Genomic DNA, 27,710 nt, shown 5'->3' on the forward strand with positions numbered 1-27,710 from the left:
GTCACTGCCAGCCATGCGGTGGCGGTCCTGCCACAATCGGACCACGATATTCCCTCCCTACATTACGATGTCAGAGGAAATCACGCTCAGACCGTGGCGGACGCAAAGACCGTCCACCACGGGACCGCCAAAAGCAATCTCACTGATTGCCTGGCAGACAGACAACATAACCTAAAATGGTGGCAGTGCCTAGCAGGCACCGTCCACCAAATCAGGATGCTGGCTACAGCCTGCCTTTCCATCGTGTGAGTAGCACACATCATAGACTGTTTTCAGTGTTCAGGCTTTGTTGACCGCATCATCGCGCCATGACGTACTCCAGGAAGTCAGGTTCTTAATGAGACGGGTGAACGGCAGCATCTACGAGGTGCGGAACATACACCACGTTCACGATAACGAATGACCGCGGAATTCGGTGGCAGTAGAGAGTTTAGATTGGTAAGCATTGTTCACGCTTATTTAATCTGAACGGGGCAGTTTTGCCAGTAGTTGATGAGATTCCATTGCCTGGTTTTCTGGTTCTGAATGATTGTTCTTGTTTGGTAGGTTGTTACGGAATAAAGAGAGTTCTAAGGTTTACACAAGGGTCAACGATAAAGAAACCAGATACTCTGGATTTAACGTTTGCAAGGTTATGTTCACGCGCATCTGTTTGGATAAAGTGGTGAGCTATGTTGATTTTTTTCAGTTTAGATGGCCACAATCATTATACACAGTTAAATAATCAGGTATTTTGCATTCTCAGGCATCATTTAAATTGGCGAGTTTAAACCGGCGGTTACATTCAAACGTTGAGTCAGCCATTGATCAGCAGGTCCGTGATAGCACTTAATTCCGTGATATAGCGAGAGACTGAATTAGATTTTTTAAAGGGTTTATCCTCTGTTATTTTTCTTCTCCTTCATATTGTCTTCAGTTTCGACCGGTGGCAAGATAGTAAGTGATGTGAATTTAATAAACCTTTTTAATCACTGTGGTGAGGGGTGCACGACGTGTTTAGAATTGCACTAGTGTTCAATTATTAATACCGATCCCCAAGGTGCATCTTTTGAAATGTTTTCCTTTCTTTTTACAGAATACCCCTGACGAAGGGACCAAGTGTCCCGAAATGCATTGGGTTCTGCAATATTGTTATGTATAGAAAAATTATGTTATACTATTTTGTTGTAATCACATCGTTTGGTGAAGTAAATAACCAAAAAGTTGATACTTAAATGTATACTGTGCTCATATTTAATTGAAGAGAATTGTTCATTAAATTTGTATTCAATGTACGTATTGTCAAAATTGTAGTGCGTGTTACAAACAGTATAACGACACATATAATAAAATGATCAAGTCACATGCAATTATGGAGCAAATAGCTCAACAACATATAAGACAGAATTCATATTCGGGTGGTATGAACCACAATTTGCTAGACTTTGTAGATGTGGATAATATTCTCTACGCGCGTTTCGGCGTGTCACGCGCTTTCTTCAGGAGCAGCCACATAAATATCTGTATGAAAGAGATCATATAACATAACATAAAACATACGGTAATAAGGTACACTGAGTCTGTGTAGGGATATAGACTGTACTATATATTTGTATCTGGTGAACTCCATGAGTAACAAAGGTTTGACATGGAGAAAAAAGAAATCCAGAAGGCAACCTGTCCATTAGGTAGAAAGAGAGGGAAAAGAGAATACCCAAGAACTCTACACCCGATCAAGTGATACATAGACAGGACTTATAGTGTAAATTTAGGAAAAAATAAATCATATCAAAAGATCCTGTAGTGTAAGAGCAACTTACCAAAGGAATAAGTGAAAGCTTGACACTAATAGTGAATCTTTAAAAAGATGAACAATTCTGTAAAAGAGAGCGACCAAAAAGGACTGTAAACAGAAATGATAATGAAGAAAAATTATTAAGCAGACAGGTATATTTGGATAATTACCTGTTGATGACCCTGGGTCTACCAAGTGTGTAGGCAACTGTAAGTGTTGAATCATGAAAAAAATCGAAAAAGGTATCTAAAAAAATAGACATAACCATCTATTACAAATAAAATATATGGATAAACTCTAAAGAATAGCTTCGAAATCTGATAAACGGAAGTTCACCTGAAAGTAATCAAACCGGTTGAAAAAAGGAGTGAACAATGATACGAAGATGACGCTTGAGCCCAAGACATCAAACCGGCAGGACTTCGGGGGGAGGAAGGAGTGACACACCCCTTTCACAGGTATCTGCAAGAGGCAAAATAATACCTTGTAGAAAGTCTCGATTCAATACTTTACTAAATGCGGTTTATACCTGCATAGATTGTGGATGAAAATACCTTTGACTCTGAACTGAAGGTCTCAACATATTGGTAATGGTTAGCTAGGAAACGCACTAGTCACGATGGATAAAATGGTTATGCGTGGCGTTTATCTAGGATAAAGACGTGATAATTTTAGAACAAAAAGTACATGATTACAGTGCTCAAAAAGAACTACATTTATGTGTGGCAGTGGTGCTTACTTCTTTGTTATATACGGTCGACGATAATCCGCCCCCTACTCAATATAGAGGAATATTCTAGTGCAGGCATATACAGCTATAAACTACGCCGAGATCACGCTAAGGGAGCAGCTCTAATGCATCAAAAACGTTTCTTTTCAAATTGCTACCGTGCGCTATACATCAGACAAACAGATTGTATTGCCATGATATTGGCAAAAGTGTCAGGCACAAAACTTAGCCGGCTGAATCCTAGAAAAGGATACTCACATGCAGCAACGGAAACTAGGGTCGGTCCGGAGTACATGCGGTGAGCAAAAGGCTTCAATTGCAGGGATCCTTAAATAGTAAATTTGAACATGTCGATCCTCTCGAATCGTTGCTTCGGTATAGCGTGACCATAGAGCCCGCGTAGACAGTACACCAGAAGCTCTATGGTACACATCGTCCTTGCCACTAGAACGCTAACTTTCCACGGTGAGAAAATGATAAAAATAGACGCATGTAAAAATCCAAATTGGTGCGGATCAAACAAAGAATAATACCTGGTTGAATAAAGAATAAATCAAGCTGTAAAACAATTCCAAGACAGAAGAGGGGGATTTCACAGATATGGTATTAATGAAGAGTGAAATCAGACGAATCCTCAAAGTGTGTAGCTATATTAGCCAGGATCCTAGACAGGTAGAATGTCATCCATCAAGTGGAATTATCTTTAATTGCATTTTCCCATGGGATATTGTTGTTCAGGCCTTTCTTATTTGCGGCTAAGGTAAAAATCCCCCAAACTTCACGTTTTTTACGTATCTCATCAGTTTGAAAAGAACACCTCCTGAATCCAGATTTTTTATTATGAACCAACGGATATCGGTTGGTTTATGTTTGTGTTTCAAATAATGCTTCACTAAGGGAGCATTTATTTTGGACGTGTGGATAGCAGGACGATGTTCAGTGAGGCGCATACTGAAATGTGTAGAAGTCTCTCCCACATTTCCCAGAATACATGGGCATACGAGGATGTATATTACGTTTTTAGTCTTGTAGTTCGAAAATGTATGGGGTCGGATGGTATATCCTTGGTAAATGTAACATGAACCTTCAATAACAGTATCACAGGCTTTACATTTAGTACATTTATATGTTCCTGTGATGGATGCTGTACCATCAATAGTTTTCTGAATGAATGGGGTACCTTCTACAAATCTAGACTTAGTAATGAGGTCTTTGATATTCTTATATCTGCGGTGAGCAAAAAGAGGTTTGGGTATTTTTTCCTTATCTTCCTGATTGCTGTTTAGTATGTGCCAATTGGAGTTGATGATTTGCTGAACTTTATTGTTCATGGTAGAGTGTTTGGTAATGCATACCAATTGGCTATTGGTGGTAGATGTTTTAGGTTGCAGGAGATAGTCTTGGTCTTAAAATGGTGCTCGTTTGAAGGACTCTCGAATAAGTCTCTGAGGATAACTATGGGCAAGAAATTTGGATTTTAACGTATTTGCCTGATTATCAAAATCATAGATATTTGAGCAATTCCTCCGAAGACGGAGGAATTGACTGAAGGGTATACTCTGTTTCTGGGCACGAGGATGGTAGCTATTAAAATGTAATAGCGTGTTGCGTGCAGTTGGTTTAACAAACAGGTCCGCTTCTAGAAAACCCTGGTTGTGTCTAATGAGGATATCGTGGAATTCCACTTGATTTTTGCTTGTGTGTGACGTGAACTGGAGATTACTATCGCAAACATTCAGCCACTCGAGAAATTCAGATTACTTATCTTCCATGTCAGTCCAAATCAAAAACATTTCGTCAATATAACAAGACCAATGTGAGACAGACTCAAAAAATGGAGCCACTTCATTATGAATGTGTATCATTTCAAAGTGAGCCATATAAATATTGGCTACCGATGGGGCTACAGAAGCCCCCATACTTACACCTTTTGTTTGCTTAAACAAACTAGTACCAAACTCAAAGGTGTTCTCGGTCAGAACTATTTCCAGACATTGAATGAGAAATGTTTTGGGACATGCAACGTAATATTTATCTATAAACCAGGAAGTGGCGAATAATATCATTAAAAACAAACAACATGTTCAATAAAGACACAGTTTAAAATAGTAAAACTTAAACATTTTAATACATAACTAAAATATAATGTAGATTGCATAAATTTGAGTAACATTTAAAATGTAAAATACGTTTATACTTATGTAAACGTACACACATAAAAACATATTTGTGTGTATGTTTTAATAAAAACAAGTTGGACGGACCTGTCTAGCAGAATGTCCAAGACTGCAGCACCGCAGGGGTTTGTTAGAAGAACCCTCACACACCAACCTAGTTGGTGTCATGCTTCATCATCGGGTTCCCAACTGAGTAGTCGAATGCTACTCAGCTGTGCAGGGACACCTGATTACAGTGGAGCCGGTTTTTTGTGAAATTGTGATGAAGTGGTGTATTAAAAATATCTCTGGGACTCTAACTGATTATATATTTTTTATTCCCAGTGGCCCAGGATATGATAAAAACAGGTGGATAACTACAAGATACTTATTTAATTGAGTCTCAGTTATCTGTTAGGTCGACATGTTTCAGCCCATATAAAACAGTGTCGTACTTTCTTCAGGACCTTGCTCACAGTGAATTAAAAATGCGGTGTAGGTGAAAAAGTGAAAGTGAGTGGCAAAAAGTAATTACGCCACGTGTATATGCATTTCAAGCAGCACACACGCTAAGGTGTGCTAGCTTATGCTGTGTGGACTGACCGTATTTCGCGTCCACCTGCGGTAATTTATATTGGTTAAGAGAATACAACGTAAATCAGGACTTAGCCTCACTATTTGTGTAGAAGGGCTCACCCATCTGAGAACCTATTCTGGACTCCGCGGGACCTGGCTGGTGTATGTTTTTATATACATATTTATAACAAACTAATATTGAATATATATTTTATATTATATTATTTTTTTGGTTTTTTATTCACTAGCGTATATATATATTCACTGAAAAAAACATAGGTTTCAGGGGCATTATAGTTAGCTGGACTTTTCACTCGTACAAAACCATTGAAATTCCCCCGTTATAGTTAGTTCAGCTAACTATAACTCGCGCGCCCGCAATGCACTGCTGATGACGTCACATATTACATCACTCATGACATGGTCAGTGACATCACTGATGACATCTCAAATGACATCACTGATGACATCACTGATGACATCATCCAGTGAATGTGTGTTTTTCTGAAAATTACAGATGTTTTATATATGTATATCTCAAGGTCGATGGAAGAATAAATGAGTATATAAGTGTTTAAATGGATGATTTGTTTTTGAAAAATTGATTGTATAACTGACTGATTAAGTGTATCTTAGTGAATACATGGCTTAGTGAGTAATGTTTAAATATGTAAATATCTGTATCAGTCTCTCACTTTGGTATAAGTGGCTGCATGGGCGGGTGAGTAGCTACATGAGTGTCTATATAGGTTATTAGTTGGTTTTTTGAGTATCTGTATGAGTGTCTGAGTGTCTGTATGATTCGGTGGGGGGTATTACGTAGCGCATAAGTGCATGAATGACTGACTCACTGTTTGTATGTGTTGAAGACAGCATGTGTGCAGGACTGTATGGGTGGATGAGTGTGTGCATGGGTGTGTTAGTGAGTTAATGACTGTCTCAATAGTGTCTTTATGAGTAACTACATATGTTTTAAACTAGTATATGTGACTATTGGTGTATATAAGTGAGTATATGTGAGAGTGAGAGATTGGAAGAGTTCCTGTATGAATAAGTATGTATTTCTATAAGTGATTGTTTAAAAGACTAAGTATTTGTACGTTTCTGTAGAAGTAAGTGTGGTGGTGTGTGTATAACTGTATATGCAAGTAAATGGATGTTTGATTCTTTATTAGCATGAGTGACTATGTGTGTGAGTAACTCTATGGATGAGTGGTGTTGTGTAACAGGATTTATAGGTGTATGAGTACATATGATGAGTGAGTACATGTATGAGTGACTGTATAGGACTGTTGGTGAATGAGTGGATGTGTATGTGGATCTTAGAATTACTGAATAGGTTGTTGTAACTGGTACTGGTATGTCCATTGTTTTGAAAATTTTAGTTTCTATTTTTGAATGTGTGTATCAAAGGTTATATTAGGGGGAGAGGAGGTCTGCCACTCTATCACAAGGATGATGTCATCAGTGATGTCATCAGTGATGTCACTGACCATGTCATGAGTGATGTGATATGTGACGTCATCAGCAGTGCATTGCGGGCGCGCAAATTATAGTTAGCTGAACTAACTATAACGGAGGAATTTCAATGGTTTTGTACGAGTGAAAAGTCCAGCTAACTATAACGCCCCTGAAACCTATGGTTTTTTCAGTGAATTTTTAAGGTTTTTTAAATGCTAATTCCTAACTATAACGTGCCTGAAACCTATGGTTTTTTCAGTGTATTTCAAAGGTTTTTTAAATGCTAATTTCTAACTATGCCTACAGAGATAGGACATGGGAAGAAAGAAGAAAAAATGCACAGAAAGAAAAAAAAGAAATGCAGAAAGAAGCAACAGAAGTCCTCAAAGACGAAGAAAAGTGCAAGAAGAAGAATAATGTGCAGAAAGAACAAACAGTAGAGCAGAAAGAAGCCTTGTTGCAAAATCATCCTGTACCCTCAACTTTTTCAGACGGATACTGGTGGTACCTGAGTCTGACTAACCAGTCCTAGAGCCAGTGCTATGTTAAAATACACTCAGAATAATGAAAACCCCTACATACACTAGGGAACACTATGCGTTGGGGTCCCCCTGTGATTAGCATGACCTCCTCTGTAAGCCCCTAGTATATAATAGGGCAGGGGATTAAAACTACCTCTTAAAACGCGCCACAGGGCATGTTTGCACATGCCACCACAGGCCCCGTCCCCTCCCTTCCCCACTGTGTAAACACGCCCTGTGTTCGTTTTAAGTTGGGAGATTAAGTCCCCTTAAATCCTTAGGGTCCCTAGGGTCCAACTAGACCACTCGGTACCTCCAGTAAGCGCCACAGAGCTGCGTTGCAGAGAGGTGTAAAAGGGGGCACGTCCTGCACCACCTCTCTGCAACGCAGAGCAGTGGCGCTTACTGGAAGCACCTGGTGGGCTAGTTGGCCCCCAGGGTCCCTCAGGATTGAAAGGGAATTATTTCCCCAACTTAAAACGCGCCATAGGGCGTGTTTGCACACGTCACCTCAGGCCCCGTCCCCTCCCTTCACCACTGTGTAAACACGCCCTGTGTCCGTTCTAAGTTGAGAGATTAAGTCCCCTTGAATCCTAAGGGTCCCTAGAGTCAAACTAGCCCACTAGGTACCTCCAGTAAGCGCCACAGAGCTGCGTTGCATAGAGGTGTAAAAAGGGGCGTGACCTCAGAACACCTGTCTGCAACGCAGCTGCCTGGCGCATACTGGAGATACCTATTGGGCTAGATGGCCCTCAGGGACCCTCAGTATTGAAGGGGAATTAATTCCCCAACTTACAACTGGCCAGGGGGTGCTTTTGCAGAGTGCTGCAAGGAGGGGGTGTGGCCTCCGGCATGATGCCGGTCTTTTATTTATTTAATTTTTTTAAGAAGAGGGCTGCGTGGCCCCCCCCTTCTTTTTCTAATTTATTGGCTCTGGGGACCCCATCCCCCAGGGCCTGCAACCTAATTTTTTTTGTTGAAAAAAATACATTTGGAAGGGGGCCGTGTGGCCCCCCTCCCAAGCCTTAATCGGCCCCGGGGACCCCAACCCCCGGGTCACGGCCTTTTTTTTTTTTATTCTTTAGGAGGGGGGCTGCGTTGCCCCCCTCCTCAGGCCACTTATGGCCAAAGGGACCCCATCCCTCGGGGCCGGGCTTTGTTTTTTATTATTTTTAAAAAATATATATTTATAGAAACACCTAGGACATGCTGGACAAACCGTATGTACCTATCACCATGACGATTTGCGTGATATTCATTAAAAGGCGACTATGCATACAATGAATCCACGTGGAATGTATTTACACTGCTAGTGAAGCTCTGACGTGTCTGACGCCCTACCGTGCCTAATCCCGGCGCTTCCGCTGGTGGGTACTCTCCAAGTAGACACCCTTGTTGTTTATTTATACAAACATGGGTATCTATTGACGGGCACACTTAATACACACACACACCAAGCCATTCAAAGGGGATTGAACAAAAATTCGACCAAACTATGCAAGAAACCCCCCTCACGGTTAATAAAACACACATCCACCGCCGGATGTGTAATACTTTTTATTTTACTCTCTGGAAAGGAGACAAACCTCACTTGAGAGTCACAGCGTGCTCCTGGCAGAGCCCAATGCTTTGTTACACCCACCAGTGCCCGCCAAGTGCCACACACCTCTGTGTTGTATTACACCAGCTTGTGCGTATGCTAGGACACTCTCTAGCCCATGTGCACTGTAACACCACCCCGTGTATATGTCATGCCACAATTGCCTTTGCACGGGTTATATTGCCCCATCTAACGTGCCTTCCTTGATGCCTATGTTATAAAGCACAACGCTATGCCATACATATTACAATCTGGGATCAATATCTTTGTCACAGTGCATATGCAATGTTACACTCCCAGCACATATTTTATATTACAACTTTAGAGACTAGTTAGGTTACACAACACTGCCCTGTGCATATTACACTTCAAGGCGCATATCGCATAGCACACGCTAGTGCCTGTGCTATCTCGCGCTCTGCAATGAATCTGTCATTGCATATTTTATTTCACGCCCCGGTTCATCTTATATCACACTTTTTGGAGCATAGTTTATACCATATACTATATCTAGTTTTCATTTTCAATCGTGCTCTCAGGACTATGTTCTATATAACACTGCGTCAACCTACCCTTTTCACGGGCATTAAATTTTGCGATGGGGGGTGGAGGGTCAGGGGGTGTTTCTGCCAAGTGAGCCCGGAGTCACAGTCACAAACGTCCTCTACTTCCTGAATAAAAGTGAGATTATGCTGCATACTTGTTCATATTTTAAGTAGTTCGCACAGACACACATTTTAAAAACAATAAAGTTCCTAATAACCACCTTCGCTGAACAGTTAGCTTACTGCCCCATCCACCTCCTCCCTATCCTCTCTTGTCTGAATCCATGGACTAGCCTCCTCCCTCCTGCCATGCATGGTCTGATGCGCTGCCACTGCCCTCCATTTAGCATGATGTACCAGTCCACTCCTCCTGCCCTCCATTGCCCAATTCTATGGCCCATCATTGACCTCCTGCTTAGCCTCTGTGCTTAGCTTACTGCCCCTATTCTCCTTCCCCCAGCCCTCCGATGTCTTTGTGCATGCCCCTGCTCCATCATTTTTGCCCTCCAAGCTCCATGGACCTGCCACTCCTATCTACTCTGAGTGTTCTGTTGAGCTGCCACTCCCCTCCCACCTGCCTAGACTGTAACCTGTCCCTGCCACCTCCACCCTGCCTTTCCACATGCCATGCCCCTATCCCCTTCCTCCTGTCCTCCATGGTCCATTTTACTGCCACACCCTTCTGCCATCCCTGGTCTGTTGTGCTGCAACTGCTCCTCCTGCCTGCCCCGCGTGGTCTGTTGTGAGTCCCCTTCCCCTGAACTCTCTTGTCTGTGCCCAGGTCCTGACCCTCCCTTCAATCCTCATGGTCCTTTGTGCATGCCCCTGCACACTCCTTCTTGGCCATCATAGCCATTGTGCTGCCCCTAACCCTCCTGCTTGCCATGCATGGTCTTCTGTGCTGCCATGGCCCCTCCCACCTTCCCTGTGTGGTCAGCTAGCTGCCCCTGACCCCCTCCCACTACCCTCCATGGTCTGTGTGTATGCCATCATAGTCTCACTGTTGCTCTCCATGGTGTGTCTTGTTTCTAGTGCCCATCCTGCCTGACCTCCATGGTCATGTCGCTGCTCCTGCCCTGCCCCTTGCCCCCAGCCCTCTGTTTCCATGTGCAGACCCCTATTCCCTCCCTCCTGGCTTGTCTGTTCCATTGTAATGCCCCTGATCCGTCCCTCCTGCCCTTTATGGTCTGTTATGCTGCAGCTTTCTCTCCTGTCTCTCCATTATGGTCAGCTAGCTACCATTGCCTCTTTCCCCTCTGTTCTCTGTTGTCCATGTGCATGGTTCTGTCCCCTCCCTATTGCTTTCTATGGATTGTTGTGCTGCACTCCCGTCCCGCATGCCCTGTGTGGTGTATTGTGCTGCTGCAAACCCTGATGCCTGCCCTGTAGGGTCAGTTTGGTGCACCTCTTCATGTCCCCCCTGTCCTCTGTTATCCGAGTCCATGTCCCTACCCCAATTCCTCCTGCCTACCATGATCCAATGTACCATACTTGCGAACATTTTGAACTTGGTAAGAGGGATATTTTGAAAAAAAACTGAGGTATTGATTTTCCCCTTTGAGTTACATTGAAAAAGAGGAGATTGTAGACAGGAGACAGATCAAATAAAGCCCATTTGAGCTTAAAAACATTGGATGTTTCCTGGCTGAAACGGGTCTGTTGGCATGTATGGTTGTACTACCACTGCCTCTTCCTTCTGCCCATAATGGTCTATTATATTGCCACAGCCTCTCTCGCCAGTCCTATATTGTTGGTTTGTTGCCCCTGACCCCCCTTTCCACTGCCCTCCATAGTCTGTTGTGCTGCCACTGTCCTTCCTGCCTGCCCAGTGTGGTCAAATTGTTGCCTCTGCACTCTCCTACCTGCCTTCAATTTTCAGAGTCCGTGCCCCTGACCTCTGCCTCTCAACAGTGTCCCAATGAACAACTAGATTGCTAACATTCTATATTTATTACAAAAGTTTGGAACGCCTGACGTCATCTTGATGTAATCAAAACTGTAATACCTAGAGCATTTCCTTTAGAAATTACATATATGAGAGGGTCTTATTTGCATCAAAATTATGGTTAGTGCTCTAAAAAACTAAAATGAGGACATATTTTCTGAGTTTCCAAATAGTGACAAAGAACTTTTAAAGTATTTGTAATCTTTATGTTTTTTTATCCAGTTGACCACTTGACTAAATGTTGCACTTAGGGGAGAGGATGTGGTGTTACTTCCAGATCTGCAGACTTTGCAACTGGGGAACCAGGTTGGAGTTTCTGCTTCAGCTCAACATTCTGTGATTCTGGTCAAATCACTTAATCTCCCCATGTCTACAACCAAAATGAATTTGATCTTGTGTGATGTAACCAATGCTCATGTAAAGCACTCCAATGCCTGACAAGTCTGCACTATATACAACTGCAAATACACAAAAAATAAGTGTTTTGCACACTTCTGTCATTGGGCTACATGTGGGCTACATCTGGGAGATATTTGTGCTGCATTTGGGCTCTTTTGTCTCTGGTGGCCATCTTGGAAGATTTATTTGTTGTGAACTTTCCTAATTTCCTCATTTACTGCAGTCTCCTCAGTAGGAAATACTTTTATTTTTTTACTTTGGTTCCATCAAGAAGACATTCAGATGTGTCACACATTTGCCATAAATTCTGAATGTGAGCACTCTAGTTGCTCATTAGATCACTGTAGTAAAGCTACTGCTCACCAGGGAAGTCTGCTGCAGGTATTCAAAGTGCACTTTCTGCAGTACTAATCATACTTTCTATGGCAAAATAAACCCCCTCATTTTGTTCCTTTTTATATTAAATGTTTTAAGAGTTACCACTTTATTCCAATCAAGATGGCTTCAGGTGTGCAATACGTTTGTCATAAGTAGGACTGTTCGAGCTCTAGTTGTTCTTTAGAATACTCTGGGAAGCTGCAGTGGAACACAAAGGAATCAACTGACAGTCTCTGCCCTTGTTGGATGTACATGTTTTACTGAGAATTTCAGACTTCATTCTCGCATGACTGTGAAAGATAATGTGAATTTACAGAAAATATGCTCTCAGTTTAGCTTATAGATCACCTTCCAAACCTCTGTGGGAAAAGCATGAGAAAATAGTTTTCTCTCAAACATGATTCATGATATCACAGCAAAAGTCTTTTTCACATGGTAAAATCACCTTAGAAAACACACCACAATTCCTAAAATGAGTATGGTACCATCAACAAATGATTTATAATGTAACTAAAGTCTTAAAACCTTCTATTAACTGCAATGCTTTTTAATGAGGTGCTATCATGTATATTGGTCCCAAGATGGCTGTCAACACTTCGTGGATGAAGTACTGACAGCCAATCAGATCTCACGATGAGATGTGTGGTTAGGCTCCTCCCAGCTATATCTATCTTTTTAACTCTCATTTTCTCAGGAACTACTGAATGGATTTACACCATTTAAGCAAAAGGCACAAGTCTGAACTGAAGACTACCTCTTTTCCAATAATTCCGTTCAGCAGTTCGGGCTGTAGCTGCGTCAACAGGTTCTATGTGAAAATGCATGGGGAAAATGTGTTTTGGGATCGCCCTTTTTTCTCGGCCCCCGCTTGACGAATCACTGTGAAATTTTCAGGATAGGAGTGGACCGGAGCTGGCCAAAAGTTTGGAAAATTTCGCGAAGATTTGTCAATCTGCGCCAACGTTATTCCAAATAGAATGTTGCGGATTTCCTATGGAAAATAGGTCCTAACTATAACTACCTACTGGCGACAATGGGCACGGAGACGCCCATCCATTAACCTCAGAAAACAACAGCTAGGCCCATTACCGGAGTGAAAAGCATTTAATCACATGTAAGGTAGCGCTTGGAATTCTCCATTATCCATACGCGTTTCGGCAGTGGCATTTTTGAATACAGTTCCACAATGCTTCGCACTTGTAGTCAAAATTTCACTGCTGGAATCCCAGTGGTTCCTAGTTCACTTTGAATTATACAGTTCGTTTCAAATGTGCAGGCAAAGTGTAAAGTGGCTTTTGGTTATCAGTCAGGTGATCGTTTTTACCTTCGCAGATGCTTGGTGTTTTCAGTAGCCTGTGACAACGCCTTGCTCCGGCACGATCAGAACAGGGAAGTTCCCCATTATGAATCCCTTCCTCTTTCTCTGCAACTTCACTACATTAACATTCCCTTGTTTAGGTATGCAGCGTTGAGTGGGTCATGCTCCAGATTCCAAATTCAAAAGCAAGCCTCCGATCTCAGGAGCCCCCAACCCTACAGGGCAGCCTCGTAACAATAGGCACGGAGACACCCATCCATTAACCTCAGAAAACAACAGTGAGGCCCATTACCTGAGTGAAAAGCGTTTAATCACAGGTAAGGTAGCGCTTGGAATTCTCCATTATCCTTACGCATTTCAGCAGTGGTGCTGCCTTGGTCACAGGAGGAGAAACAAACAATGTCCCATACGTGAATGCACAACTTATAAAGCTCAAAAAGTCACGTGACTGGCATTTTTGAATACAGTTCCCACAATGCCTCACACTTGTAGTCAAAATTTCACTGCTGGAATCCCAATGGTTCCTAGTTCCCTTTGAATTATACAGTTCATTTCAAAAGTGCAGGCAAAGTGTATAGTGGCTTTTGGTTATCAGTCAGGTGATATATATATATAAACACATAAAGCATAAATAAATAAAAAACATGAAAACAAATAAAAACTAAAAATACATTTACTAAACAATTGTAATTAAAAAGATAAACAATTATACACATATATGTATACAGATAATATCAGATTTAAACATGAATAAACAATAATATTACATATACTTAAACAATAATCGAAAATATAGTAAACTCTGTAAAAAACTAGACATACCATTTCCACTGCAGTCAGTGCAACAGTAGGGAAAGAGTTGGACTCTGAAAGGGTTAAAGTTACTATTCTTCCTCCACTGCGTGCAACAGTAGGGAAAGCATTGGACTCCAGAGATGTAATATTTCCTATTCCCACTCCAGTCTGTGCAGTAGGGAAAGCATTTAACACCAGAGGGGTAAAAGTGCTATTCCCACTCCTATCTGTTCAACAGTAGAAAAAGTAGTTCACTTGAAACACATAACATATTTTAATAACTCTATTACTTGACCAAAAATATCAATATAAAATCATTTTTAAATATAAAAAACAGTTCGATATTTTTTTTAATTTTTTAATAATTATGATCAAATGTAATGTTTTTTATTCATTGCTCATTTCATTAAAAATGCATTTTATACTCCCACATACATAAAAACCACACATTTAAAATATAATTGAAATAACTCAGTTCACATATTGAGTAATATATCAAAAAATAATTAATACATTATTATTTGTTGATTATAATTGAATGACTTCTCACCCTATTATCCTACAAACACAACATAAAATATAATTATTAAACAATTTACATCATTCTTAATTAATCAAATATTTAATAGAAAATAAATAACTATTGATAATTGATTGTTACTTAATTAATGTCCTACCCTGTACCCCTACAAACCCAACAACCCACCCCTAAGAAATAACACTAAAACAAATCGTTACACAGTTTACCTAATTATCAATTAAATAATGATTATTAAATTAATAATTAATCTATTAATACATAATTAACTTCATACCCTATACCCCTACAAACCCAACAACACACACCCAAAATATCACTAAAGATATATATTAATTACACAATTTACTTAATTATTTATCAATTAACTAATTAATAATAAATAATTAATAATTAATAAATTCCTAGTTAATTAACTTCCCATCCTATACCCTCCAAACAAAGCAAGCAACACCTAAAATATCACTTAAAATGTTTTCAATTAAATAATTTATATTATTGACAAATTAATTACAAATTATTATTCATTTATTATACTTAATTAACTTCCCACCCTGTACCCCTGCAAACCTCACAACCTGCTACAACACTATAAAATACTATTAACAATAAAATGAAAAATTATAAAATACGTAAAATTTAAAATTATATTTAAAAATATTAACAGCAATTATACAAAAATATATAACATAAACAATTAAAATATGAACTAAAACACATTAAAATAATTACAAAATATATTTTTTACAACTATACTATTGGAAACAATATTAAAAACACAGATATTCTTATAAACTATGTTACTTACCTAAAATTCGATATCTATATCCACGATATTTCTCCATCACAATATTAATGTGTCACAATATTAAAAACTCAATATTTCTGTAATTTGATATTAATGATCTTTTATTAAGTCCAAATACGAGCGGGAGATCTCGAGCCTAGGACAACTGTCCACACACCCCCAGTCAGTATCATTGGAGTTTAGGGCAGTGCCGAAGAATGTGCATGCGGTCACAGTCCGTTTGTAGACATCGAACAGCATGAGTGTGGAAGCAAGCTCACTCTATGGGCGACATTACGATGGCGGTCGGATGAGCCTCTGACTGCCTTCGCAGACGGAGTGGGACCGGCCGACAAGTAGTCATCAGTCCCACCTGCCAGATTAGGATGCAGCAGCCGTGAAGGCAGTCAGAAACATCCCCTTTTCTATTGCGGCTTGTATTTCAGCCGGAAACGGGCCGCAGCACAAGCTGCAATGGAAAAAGGGACGTTTTAAAACATCCATGCATCATGTGGTGCCTGGCACACGGTCCATGGATTTTTGGGGGTGCACCACATGTGCCCCCCAGGCCACATAGCGGAGGCCAAGGAAGGGTGGCCCCAATAGCCCCATTCTGGCTGCCCTTTCATAGCGGTGGGATCGCATGAACAGGCAGTCAGAAAGGGCTATACCAATCCCAATGGTGGTGCCTGCCCAGGCACTTCCCCCATTGTAGGGATTAGGAATCCGACTGCCTTCCCAATGGGATCTTTGATCCTGTCGAGACGGCGGTCCTACACCCCACCTCTGCATTGTAACAGCGGTCAGACCGAAGCCCTTAGATGGCGGGCAGACTGCCACTGACAGCCTGTCGGTGGCGGTCCTCCCACCATCATAATGAGGCCCTATGTGGTTTTAAGGTGGACCAAAACCGATTGTGCAAAACTTTGCAAAACAGGATCTTCAATTTGGTCTCCCTGTAGGCATCTATTGTGGTTCAAGGTGGACCAATCTTCTACTGAATAATCCTGGCTTAATATTCTCTGCCAATAGAGGTGGCCATTTGCTCTACCAGTATTGAAAACAAGTATTTTGTTAAGAAGTTATACAAGTCTGACATCACTCTCATCCTCCACCTCCCACAGTGTTCCCCATTTCTTAAGATATCCCCTGATTGGTTAACTATGTAGTGAGATGAGTTCAGTGTCTAAGTATCTTTTCAATCAATGATAGTTTCATGCATAGCTTCTGTCTAGACTCAACTCCTACCTGAGGGCCTGAAAAGACTTAAGTCTACCTTCTTCGAGTAGTTGGTCCTGGTCCAAGATTACTTTCTGACTCCACTGCCTCCAATGAAGCAGTGAACCACTGATACACATTTCAGAATTTTACTAAATTATGGCACCAGATGAAGTCTAGGTAGACCCATGATGCGTGTGTGCTCAATTCCATTGTGTTACCATGGCAGTAGACACTGGGCCTAAAGAGGATTTGGGAAAAGTTGTATGCAAATTTAGTATACCTAGATCTGGCTCTAAGGAGGATTTGGAAATAGTTTAATGCAAATACAAGATATCCCTAGAATGAGTACTATGTAGTGTTTAAGGCCTGGGCATATAATATATCAGTGAGAGATGGTGAGCTAAATAATAATTGCCCATCTGGGGTACGCGTACGCTTCCAGAAGTCTGTGCATATAGTGCATATAGTCTTAACATTCCCAGCCTCTGCTGTTTCTCTCCCCATATAAATGAATTAGTATTACATTTAGTTTATGTTAGGAAGTTTTTGCGCATGAGAAAAGGCAACATTCCAAATAGGTAATGACATTATGGTGCCATTGTCATTTTTATTATTTTTGTATGGCCCCACAAGAAATGTTCCAAATGAGACCAGAGAGCGAAGTCATTCTGTGTGCGGTATAACAAGTTTCATATTGTATTTCATCATACCCTCTAAATCCCTATTTATCAGTGTGCCTGGATATTTCAGGCTCTGCGGGATCCAATGCATAGGGTAGTTACTTAAACGAGCAGTTGTGACGGTACATGTCATCAGTGAGGCCTCACATTTTCTACAAATAATCCTGTACCCAACAAATTTTGGAAGGATTCAATCAGGGCCATAGCAGAAGGTAACGAGGCATCTGGATTGGTAAAATGTCATCAGTATATAGGAATGATTTAATCTGTCATGTATCGAAGTTTGTGCAATGTTACTTGGCCTGTTTATGATACAAATTGAAAAGGGTCCTATGGCCTACAAGAACATCAGAGGTGATAGTGGACACTATTGGCATGTGCCTCTCCTGATTTTAAACAGTTGCAAGAGAAATCCTCCACAATTACTTTGAGCCCAGGAATACTTGTAGAGCCACTTGATCTTCACTATGAAATCATTCACTAGCCCTGCTCTTTGCAAGGTCTGAAAGATGTGTCCCCATTCAATTCATTTGCAACCCTTTTCAGTTTCTAATTATATTGCCACCATGTTTCCTGGTTCGTCCATCATATGCCATAAGAGAAGAGCAAGTGTTCGCATATGGGTTCTGAAGGAGTGTCCAGGAATGAAGCCCGCCTGAGATTCATGTGTTAAAGTTGGCATCACACTCCACAGTCTGGTAGCTACTTAATTAACGTCCTACCCTATACCCCTACAAACCCAACAACCCACCCCTAAGAAATAACATTAAAAAAAATCGTTACACAGTTTACCTAATTATCAATTAAATAATTAATATTAAATTAATAGTTAATCTATTAATACGTAATTAATTTCATACCCTATACCCCTACAAACCCAACAACACACACCAAAAATATCACTAAAGATATATAATAATTACACAATTTACTTAAATATTTATCAATTAACTAATTAATAATAAATATTTAATAATTAATAAATTATTAGTTAATTAACTTCCCATCCTATACCCCTCCAAACAAAGCAAACAACACCTAAAATATCACTTAAAATGTTTTCAATTAAATAATTAATATTATTGACAAATGAATTACAAATTATTATTCATTTATTATACTTAATTAACTTCCCACCCTGTACCCCTGCAAACCTCACAACCTGCTACAACACTATAAAATACTAGTAACAATAAAATGAAAAATTACAAAATACTTAAAATTTAAAATTATATTTACAAATATTAACAGCAATTATACAAAAATATATAACATAAACAATTAAAGTATGAACTAAAACACATTAAAATAATTACAAAATATATTTTTTACAACGATAATATTGGAAACAATATTAAAAACACAGATATTCTTGTAAACTATATTACTTACCTAAAATTCGATATTTATATCCACGATATTTCTGCATGACAATATTAATGTCACAATATTAAAAACTCAATATTTCTGTAATTTGATATTAATGATCTGATATTAAGTCCAAATACCAGAGGGCGATCTCGAGCCTAGGACAGCTGTCCACACACCCCCAGTCAGTATCATTGGAGTTTAGGGCAGTGCCGAAGAATGTGCATGCGGTCACAGTCCGTTTGTAGACATCAAACAGCATGAGCGTGGAAGCAAGCTCACTCTATGGGCGACATTACGATGGCGGTTGGATGAGCCTCTGACTGCCTTCGCAGACGGAGTGGGACCGGCCGATAAGTAGTCATCAGTCCCACCTGCCAGATTAGGATGCAGCAGCCGTGTAGGCAGTCAGAAACATCCCTTTTTCTATTGCGGCTTGTATTTCAGCCGGAAACGGACCGCAGCACAAGCTGCAATAGAAAAAGGGACGTTTTAAAACATCCATGCATCATGTGGTGCCTGGCACACGGTCCATGGATGTTTGGGGGTGCACCACATGTGCCCCCCAGGCAACCTAGCGGAGGCCGAGGAAGGGTGGCCCCAATAGCCCCATTCTGGCTGCCCTTTCATAGCGGTGGGATCGCATGAACAGGCAGTCAGAAAGGGCTATCCCAATCCCAATGGTGGTGCCTGCGCAGGCACTTCCCCCATTGTAGGGATTAGGAATCCGACTGCCTTCCCAATGGGATCTTTGATCCTGTTGAGACGGCGGTCCTACACCCCACCTCTGCATTGTAACTGCGGTCAGACCGAAGCCCTTAGATGGCGGGCAGACTGCCACTGACAGCCTGTCGGTGGCGGTCCTCCCACCATCATAATGAGGCCCTATGTGGTTTTAAGGTGGACCAAAACCGATTGTGCAAAACTTTGAAAAACAGGAACTTCAATTTGGTCTCCCTGTAGGCATCTATTGTGGTTCAAGGTGGACCAATCTTCTACTGAATAACCCTGGCTTAATATTCTCTGCCAATAGAGGTGGCCATTTGCTCTACCAGTATTGAAAACAAGTATTTTGTTAAGAAGTTATACAAGTCTGACATCACTCTCATCCCCCACCTCCCACAGTGTTCCCCATTTCTCAAGATATCCCCTGATTGGTTAACTATGTAGTGAGATGAGTTCAGTGTCTAAGTATCTTTTCAATCAATGATAGTTTCATGCATAGCTTCTGTCTAGACTCAACTCCTACCTGAGGGCCTGAAAAGACTTAAGTCTACCTTCTTCGAGTAGTTGGTCCTGGTCCAAGATTACTTTCTGACTCCACTGCCCCCAATGAAGCAGTGAACCACTGATACACATTTCAGAATTTTACTAAATTATGGCACCAGATGAAGTCTAGGTAGACCCATGATGCGTGTGTGCTCAATTCCATTGTGTTACCATGGCAGTAGACACTGGGCCTAAAGAGGATTTGGGAAAAGTTGTATGCAAATTTAGTATACCTAGATCTGGCTCTAAGGAGGATTTGGAAATAGTTTAATGCAAATACAAGATATCCCTAGAATGAGTACTATGTAGTGTTTAAGGCCTGGGCATATAATATATCAGTGAGAGATGGTGAGCTAAATAATAATTGCCCATCTGGGGTACGCGTACGCTTCCAGAAGTCTGTGCATATAGTGCATATAGTCTTAACATTCCCAGCCTCTGCTGTTTCTCTCCCCATATAAATGAATTAGTATTACATTTAGTTTATGTTAGGAAGTTTTTGCGCATGAGAAAAGGCAACATTCCAAATAGGTAATGACATTATGGTGCCATTGTCATTTTTATTATTTTTGTATGGCCCCACAAGAAATGTTCCAAATGAGACCAGAGAGCGAAGTCATTCTGTGTGCGGTATAACAAGTTTCATATTGTATTTCATCATACCCTCTAAATCCCTATTTATCAGTGTGCCTGGATATTTCAGGCTCTGCGGGATCCAATGCATAGGGTAGTTACTTAAACGAGCAGTTGTGACGGTACATGTCATCAGTGAGGCCTCACATTTTCTACAAATAATCCTGTACCCAACAAATTTGGAAGGATTCAATCAGGGCCATAGCAGAAGGTAACGAGGCATCTGGATTGGTAAAATGTCATCAGTATATAGGAATGATTTAATCTGTCATGTATCGAAGTTTGTGCAATGTTACTTGGCCTGTTTATGATACAAATTGAAAAGGGTCCTATGGCCTACAAGAACATCAGAGGTGATAGTGGACACTATTGGCATGTGCCTCTCCTGATTTAAACAGTTGCAAGAGAAATCCTCCACAATTACTTTGAGCCCAGGAATACTTGTAGAGCCACTTGATCTTCACTATGAAATCATTCACTAGCCCTGCTCTTTGCAAGGTCTGAAAGATGTGTCCCCATTCAATTAATTTGCAACCCTTTTCAGTTTCTAATTATATTGCCACCATGTTTCCTGGTTCGTCCATCATATGCCATAAGAGGAGAGCAAGTGTTCGCATATGGGTTCTGAAGGAGTGTCCAGGAATGAAGCCCGCCTGAGATTCATGTGTTAAAGTTGGCATCACACTCCACAGTCTGGTAGCTACTTAATTAACGTCCTACCCTATACCCCTACAAACCCAACAACCCACCCCTAAGAAATAACATTAAAAAAAATCGTTACACAGTTTACCTAATTATCAATTAAATAATTAATATTAAATTAGTAGTTAATCTATTAATACGTAATTAATTTCATACCCTATACCCCTACAAACCCAACAACACACACCAAAAATATCACTAAAGATATATAATAATTACACAATTTACTTAAATATTTATCAATTAACTAATTAATAATAAATATTTAATAATTAATAAATTATTAGTTAATTAACTTCCCATCCTATACCCCTCCAAACAAAGCAAACAACACCTAAAATATCACTTAAAATGTTTTCAATTAAATAATTAATATTATTGACAAATTAATTACAAATTATTATTCATTTATTATACTTAATTAACTTCCCACCCTGTACCCCTGCAAACCTCACAACCTGCTACAACACTATAAAATACTAGTAACAATAAAATGAAAAATTACAAAATACTTAAAATTTAAAATTATATTTACAAATATTAACAGCAATTATACAAAAATATATAACATAAACAATTAAAGTATGAACTAAAACACATTAAAATAATTACAAAATATATTTTTTACAACGATAATATTGGAAACAATATTAAAAACACAGATATTCTTGTAAACTATATTACTTACCTAAAATTCGATATTTATATCCACAATATTTCTGCATGACAATATTAATGTGTCACAATATTAAAAACTCAATATTTCTGTAATTTGATATTAATGATCTGATATTAAGTCCAAATACCAGAGGGCGATCTCGAACCTAGGACAGCTGTCCACACACCCCCAGTCAGTATCATTGGAGTTTAGGGCAGTGCCGAAGAATGTGCATGCGGTCACAGTCCGTTTGTAGACATCAAACAGCATGAGCGTGGAAGCAAGCTCACTCTATGGGCGACATTACGATGGCGGTTGGATGAGCCTCTGACTGCCTTCGCAGACGGAGTGGGACCGGCCGATAAGTAGTCATCAGTCCCACCTGCCAGATTAGGATGCAGCAGCCGTGTAGGCAGTCAGAAACATCCCTTTTTCTATTGCGGCTTGTATTTCAGCCGGAAACGGACCGCAGCACAAGCTGCAATAGAAAAAGGGACGTTTTAAAACATCCATGCATCATGTGGTGCCTGGCACACGGTCCATGGATGTTTGGGGGTGCACCACATGTGCCCCCCAGGCAACCTAGCGGAGGCCGAGGAAGGGTGGCCCCAATAGCCCCATTCTGGCTGCCCTTTCATAGCGGTGGGATCGCATGAACAGGCAGTCAGAAAGGGCTATCCCAATCCCAATGGTGGTGCCTGCGCAGGCACTTCCCCCATTGTAGGGATTAGGAATCCGACTGCCTTCCCAATGGGATCTGTGATCCTGTCGAGACGGCGGTCCTACACCCCACCTCTGCATTGTAACAGCGGTCAGACCGAAGCCCTTAGATGGCGGGCAGACTGCCACTGACAGCCTGTCGGTGGCGGTCCTCCCACCATCATAATGAGGCCCTATGTGGTTTTAAGGTGGACCAAAACCGATTGTGCAAAACTTTGAAAAACAGGAACTTCAATTTGGTCTCCCTGTAGGCATCTATTGTGGTTGAAGGTGGACCAATCTTCTACTGAATAATCCTGGCTTAATATTCTCTGCCAATAGAGGTGGCCATTTGCTCTACCAGTATTGAAAACAAGTATTTTGTTAAGAAGTTATACAAGTCTGACATCACTCTCATCCCCCACCTCCCACAGTGTTCCCCATTTCTCAAGATATCCCCTGATTGGTTAACTATGTAGTGAGGTGAGTTCAGTGTCTAAGTATCTTTTCAATCAATGATAGTTTCATGCATAGCTTCTGTCTAGACTCAACTCCTACCTGAGGGCCTGAAAAGACTTAAGTCTACCTTCTTCGAGTAGTTGGTCCTGGTCCAAGATTACTTTCTGACTCCACTGCCCCCAATGAAGCAGTGAACCACTGATACACATTTCAGAATTTTACTAAATTATGGCACCAGATGAAGTCTAGGTAGACCCATGATGCGTGTGTGCTCAATTCCATTGTGTTACCATGGCAGTAGACACTGGGCCTAAAGAGGATTTGGGAAAAGTTGTATGCAAATTTAGTATACCTAGATCTGGCTCTAAGGAGGATTTGGAAATAGTTTAATGCAAATACAAGATATCCCTAGAATGAGGATTATGTAGTGTTTAAGGCCTGGGCATATAATATATCAGTGAGAGATGGTGAGCTAAATATTAATTACCCATCTGGGGTACGCGTACGCTTCCAAAAGTCTGTGCATATAGTGCATATAGTCTTAACATTCCCAGCCTCTGCTGTTCCTCTCCCCATATAAATGAATTAGTATTACATTTAGTTTATGTTAGGAAGTTTTTGCGCATGAGAAAAGGCAACATTCCAAATAGGTAATGACATTATGGTGCTTTGTCATTTTTATTATTTTTGTATGGCCCCACAAGAAATGTCCCAAATGAGACCAGAGAGCGAAGTCATTCTGTGTGCGGTATAACAAGTTTCATATTGTATTTCATCATACCCTCTAAATCCCTATTTATCAGTGTGCCTGGATATTTCAGGCTCTGCGGGATCCAATGCATAGGGTAGTTACTTAAACGAGCAGTTGTGACGGTACATGTCATCAGTGAGGCCTCACATTTTCTACAAATAATCCTGTACCCAAGGAATTTTGGAAGGATTCAATCAGGGCCATAGCAGAAGGTAACGAGGCATCTGGATTGGTAAGATGTCATCAGTATATAGGAATGATTTAATCTGTCATGTATCGAAGCTTGTGCAATGTTACTTGGCCTGTTTATGATACAAATTGAAAAGGGTCCTATGGCCTACAAGAACATCAGAGGTGATAGTGGACACTATTGGCATGTGCCTCTCCTTATTTTAAACAGTTGCAAAAGAAATCCTCCACAATTACTTTGAGCCCAGGAATACTTGTAGAGCCACTTGATCTTCACTATGAAATCATTCACTAGCCCTGCTCTTTGCAAGGTCTGAAAGATGTGTCCCCATTCAATTCATTTGCAACCCTTTTCAGTTTCTAATGATATTGCCACCATGTTTCCTGGTTCGTCCATCATATGCCATAAGAGAAGAGCAAGTGTTCGCATATGGGTTCTGAATTAGTGTCCAGGAATGAAGCCCGCCTACGATTCATGTGTTAAAGTTGGCATCACACTCCACAGTCTGGTAGCTACTTAATTAACGTCCTACCCTATACCCCTACAAACCCAACAACCCACTCCTAAGAAATAACATTAAAAAAAATCGTTACACAGTTTACCTAATTATCAATTAAATAATTAATAATAAATTAATAGTTAATCTATTAATACGTAATTAATTTCATACCCTATACCCCTACAAACCCAACAACACACACCAAAAATATCACTAAAGATATATAATAATTACACAATTTACTTAATTATTTATCAATTAACTAATTATTAATAAATAATTAATAATTAATAAATTATTAGTTAATTAACTTCCCATCCTATACCCCTCCAAACAAAGCAAACAACACCTAAAATATCACTTAAAATGTTTTCAATTAAATAATTAATATTTTTGACAAATTAATTACAAATTATTATTCATTTATTATACTTAATTAACTTCCCACCCTGTACCCCTGCAAACCTCACAACCTGCTACAACACTATAAAATACTAGTAACAATAAAAAGGAAAAATTACACAATACTTAAAATTTTAAATTATATTTACAAATATTCACAGCAATTATACAAAAATATATAACATAAACAATTAAAGTATGAACTAAAACACATTAAAATAATTACAAAATATATTTTTTACAACGATACTATTGGAAACATTATTAAAAACACAGATATTCTTGTAAACTATATTACTTACCTAAAATTCGATATTTATATCCACGATATTTCTGCATCACAATATTAATATGTCACAATATTAAAAACTCAATATTTCTGTAATTTGATATTAATGATCTGATATTAAGTCCAAATACCAAAGGGTGATCTCGAGCCTAGGACAGCTGTCCACACACCCCCAGTCAGTATCATTGGAGTTTAGGGCAGTGCCGAAGAATGTGCACGCGGTCACAGTCCGTTTGTAGACATCAAACAGCATGAGCGTGGAAGCAAGCTCACTCTATGGGCGACATTACGATGGCGGTTGGATGAGCCTCTGACTGCCTTCGCAGACGGAGTGGGACCGGCCGACAAGTAGTCATCAGTCCCACCTGCCAGATTAGGATGCAGCAGCCGTGTAGGCAGTCAGAAACATCCCTTTTTCTATTGCGGCTTGTATTTCAGCCAAAAACGGGCCGCAGCACAAGCTGCAATAGAGAAAGGGACGTTTTAAAACATCCATGATTCATGTGGTGCCTGGCACACGGTCCATGGATGTTTGGGGGGCACCACATATGCCCCCCAGGCCACATAGCAGAGGCCGAGGAAGGGTGGCCCCAATAGCCCCATTCTGGCTGCCCTTTCATAGCGGTGGGATCGCATGAACAGGCAGTCAGAAAGGGCTATCCCAAACCCAAAGGTGGTGGCTGTGTAGGCTCATCCCCCATTGTAGGTATTAGGAATCCGACTGCCTTCCCAATGGGATCTTTGATCCTGTCGAGGCGGCGGTCCTACAACCCACCTCTGCATTGTAACACAGCGGTCAGACCGAAGCCCTTAGATGGCGGGCAGACTGCCACTGACAGCCTGTCGGTGGCGGTCCTCCCACCATCATAATGAGGCCCTATGTGGTTTTAAGGTGAACCAAAACCGATTGTGCAAAACTTTGAAAAAAAGGAACTTCAATTTGGTCTCCCTGTAGGCATCTATTGTGGTTCAAGGTGGACCAATCTTCTACTGAATAATCCTGGCTTAATATTCTCTGCCAATAGAGGTGGCCGTTTGCTCTACCAGTATTGAAAACAAGTATTTTGTTAAGAAGTTATACAAGTCTGACATCACTCTCATCCCCCACCTACCACAGTGTTCCCCATTTTTCAAGATATCCCCTGATTGGTTAACTATGTAGTGAGATGAGTTCAGTTCTTAAGTATCTTTTCAATCAATGATAGTTTCATGCATAGCTTCTGTCTAGACTCAACTCCTACCTGAGGGCCTGAAAAGACTTAAGTCTACCTTCTTCGAGTAGTTGGTCCTGGTCCAATATTTCTTTCTGACTCCAGTGCCTCCAATGAATCAGTGAACCACTGATATACATTTCAGCATTTTACTAAATTTTGGCACCAGATGAAGTCTAGGTGGACCCATGATGTTTGTGTGCTCAATTCCATTGTGTTACCATGGCAGTAGACACTGGGCCTAAAGAGGATTTGGGAAAAGTTGTATGCAAATTTAGTATACCTAGATCTGGCTCTAAGGAGGATTTGGAAATAGTTTAATGCAAATACAAGATATCCCTAGAATGAGTAATATGTAGTGTTTAAGGCCTGGGCATATAATATACCAGTGAGAGATGGTGAGCTAAATAATAATTGCCCATCTGGGGTGGGCGTAAGCTTCCAGTAGTCTGTGCATATAGTGCATATAGTCTTAACATTCCCAGCCTCTGCTGTGCCTCTTCCCATATAAATGAATTAGTATTACATTTAGTTTATGTTAGGAAGTTTTTGTGCATGAGAAAAGGCAACATTCCAAATAGGTAATGACATTATGGTGCTATTGTCATTTTTATTATTTTTGTATGGCCCCACAAGAAATGTAACAACTGAGACCATAGAGCGAAGTCATTCTGTGTGCGGTATAACACGTTTCATATTGTATTTCATCATACCCTCTAAATCCCTATTTATCAATGTGCCTGGATATTTCAGGCTCTGTAGGATCCAATGCATAGGGTAGTTACCTAAATGAGCAGATGTGACGGTACATGTCATCAGTGAGGCCTCACATTTTCTCCAAATAATCCTGTACCCAAGGAATTTGGGAAGGATTCAATCAGGGCCATAGCAGAAGGTAACGAGGCATCTGGATTGGTAAGATGTCATCAGTATATAGGAATGATTTAATCTGTCATGTATCGAAGTTTGTGCAATGTTACTTGGCCTGTTTATGATACAAATTGAAAAGGGTCCTATGGCCCACAAGAACATCAGAGGTGATAGTGGACACTATAGCATGTGCCTCTCCTGATTTTAAACAGTTGCAAGAGAAATCCTCCACAATTACTTTGAGCCCAGGAATACTTGTAGAGCCACTTGATCTTCACTATGAAAT

The 27,710-nt window shown here is 40.4% G+C and overlaps 1 protein-coding gene across 1 annotated transcript in view; it reads left to right on the top strand.

Moving 5' to 3' along the window:
* PKHD1 (PKHD1 ciliary IPT domain containing fibrocystin/polyductin) overlaps positions 1-27,710 on the top strand; it is a 1,788,124-nt gene that overhangs the window by 63,701 nt on the left and 1,696,713 nt on the right. The window lies entirely within an intron of this gene.

This window comes from Triturus cristatus, chromosome 6 (genome assembly GCF_964204655.1).
Source record: "Triturus cristatus chromosome 6, aTriCri1.1, whole genome shotgun sequence".
Taxonomy (NCBI): domain Eukaryota; kingdom Metazoa; phylum Chordata; class Amphibia; order Caudata; family Salamandridae; genus Triturus; species Triturus cristatus.